This window comes from Bison bison, unplaced genomic scaffold (genome assembly GCF_000754665.1).
Source record: "Bison bison bison isolate TAMUID 2011002044 unplaced genomic scaffold, Bison_UMD1.0 scf7180017864213, whole genome shotgun sequence".
Taxonomy (NCBI): Eukaryota; Metazoa; Chordata; class Mammalia; order Artiodactyla; family Bovidae; genus Bison; species Bison bison.
Genome location: NW_011494785.1, coordinates 8,439,439 through 8,442,036, shown reverse-complemented (window position 1 = coordinate 8,442,036; position 2,598 = coordinate 8,439,439). Strand labels below are relative to the sequence as shown.

At 45.3% G+C, this 2,598-nt stretch overlaps 1 pseudogene; it reads right to left on the bottom strand.

Moving 5' to 3' along the window:
* Positions 1–2,445: 2,445 nt before the first annotated feature.
* LOC104992377 overlaps positions 2,446–2,598 on the bottom strand; it is a 1,065-nt pseudogene continuing 912 nt past the window's right edge.

Here is a 2,598-nt window from a genome sequence, read left to right as displayed (position 1 = left end):
CATGCAAATTATCTAGGCATCTATATTTTACTATAACTCTCTTCGGAGATTGCAGCCTAAGGCTTTGTGTATGAGAGACCCACATTGGTGAATGATACTGTAGATGAAATATAACATACAGAATTTTAGAAATGAAAAGTTGCTAGTAAAGTTTCAGTAGCTATATGTTGTCACAGTTATTAAAAAAAATGATATTAATGTCATGTACTTCTGATTAAGTAGCAAGCAACTAAAATATGCACTGCTGCTGCTGCCAAGTCATGTCAGTCGTGTCCGACTCTGTGTGACCCCATAGACAGAAGCCCACCAGGCTCCCCCGTCCCTGGGATTCTCCAGGCAAGAACACTGGAGTGGGTTGCCATTTCCTTCTCCAATGCATGAAAGTGAAAAATGAAAGTGAAGTCGCTCAGTCGTGTCCGACTCTTAGCGACCTCATGGACTGTAGCCCACCAGGCTCCTCCATCCATGGGATTTCCAAGGCAAGAGTACTGGAGTGGGGTGCCATTGCCTTCTCTAAAAATATGCACTAGCTTCATTCTATTCTATTACTTAGTTGGTGGATGGGTATTAATGGGGTAGAGGGTTTTTTTTTTTTGGTGAAGTTCTCGGTCATGTCTGACTCTTTGTGATCCCATAGACTGTAGCTTACCAGGTTCCTCCATCCATGGAATTTTCCAGGCAAGAGTACTGGAGTGGGTTGCCATTTCCTTCTCCAGGGGATCTCCCTGACCCAGGGATCAAACCCAGGTCTCCCACATTGCAGGCAGGTGCTTTACCATCTGAGCCACCAGAGTAGATGGTATATTGTCCTAATAGAAATGACCCTATGTTTCCTCACAAAATGGACTGTGGACTCCGTTGTTATAAAAGGATAGAATATGAGTCCCTTGCAGTTAGGTTGGCCTGAACAGCACCATGAAAACTTCCCTGTATATACTGCCAGTCACCCCAATACCAAGGATTCTTAGTTGCTTGGGAAAAGGAGAAATATAGTGGTGGGCCCCCTGAAACAGATGAATGAGGAATTGAAAGAATAAAGGCCATGAGTTTTGGTAGTGTTAGTGGAAATGCTTTACCTTGAAACGATTTGATTTCAGCAGGGATGGAGGTTGGTAGTGAAATAGAAATGACCTGTGACCATGGAAATGTAGAGCCACGGAGGAGGGCTCACTGGACTCAAGAACATGACCTAAGTAACTGGAACTGAGAGTGATGGTAGTGGAGTGCACTTGCCCATCTCCCAAGAGGAAACAGATGGCACAGTGGCATTAGGACAATTCAAAAAAGTCTTCTTTATAAAGGGACTAATTACAAACACGTGGGCAGAGTGGAGAGTAGGGGAACCATTTGCGGCCATGCAGGTAGTGAAAGCTAACAGCTGTTGTTAAATACAGGCCTTAGGAGATGAGAGAAAGGAGCAACTACCAGAATTTGAAGGAAAGGGAGTCATTATAAAAAGTCACCTCTGAGGATTTATTGACCTTTGATTAAGGGAGACGGCCGGCACAAGGTGATCTCATGCAGAGAAAAAACACCCTGACTTGCCTCCTTTCTCTCCCTTCAGTCTTTCTGATGGGACTTTCCATTCATTGAACCAAACAGGAACCTGAAAAGACAAATTAAGAATGTGGTCCCCACAGATTAGCTTCCCTGAGTGGATACCAGGGCTTCACATACGGAGAGTGGGGGTGATACAGGGAGTCAGAAACAGTATGAATACCACTTGTTTAGTTATGTGACCAAAACCGTAACCTCTCTTTGAATGCTTTTCTTATGTTTCTTTTCCTAAAGCATTCCTTGTGTGGTTAGTTTCTTTCACAGTATCACCTGATACTATATATCTTAACAAAATTTCTAGTAGCAGTGCTGCTTCCCCAGTACATAAGCATGAACTACCTTAGCCTCTGAGTAATCAGCTATTTTAAGGAAACACATAGCTACTTGCCATCCAGACAGTTCTGAACTTTGTTCTGAACGTTCCTATACCGTTTGGTATGACAGTGTGCGTCTAAATATCTGTTGTCTGTACCACTAAAGGAACTCCAAGGTCTTCACTTTTTTACATTGTTGGCCTTCTCTATTTTTCTTTTTTTTTTTTTCAGAAGTATGGAAGGGCTTTATGGGGCTACTCTGAGCCCCTCACAGTGTTCCAGGAACCTATTGGTTTTGCCGTTGCCTTTGCTCTTTGGATATTTGGGAGGGAAGGCAGGAAGACCATCCTTCCTGGGAGAGAGAAGGCCCTTCTTGGGGACTGAGACAAGGTGTGGGGAAAGTAAAAAATTCAATGGGAGCAGAGTCTGGTGGGGCCTGGAAGTGGCCAGGGCTTCCTCTGGGAGAATGGAGGTCATGGAGTGTTAGCTTCATGAGAGAGAAGGTGGCAGTAAGAGGGCCTAGAGTCAGGAAGAGCAGATAGGTGGCGCTTTGGGCGCTGAAGGTGCACACCACTCAGGACATAAGGGCCATGACCAGCTGTGGCCAGAGAGTGTGCTTGTGGATGTAGAGAAGGCTGATCTGATGAGAGTAGCCCAGCCAGTCCAGGGACCCAGCAGCCCTGTGGCCAGTGCAAGGCAAGCTAGCTTCTGGCCCCGTCCCGGGTGA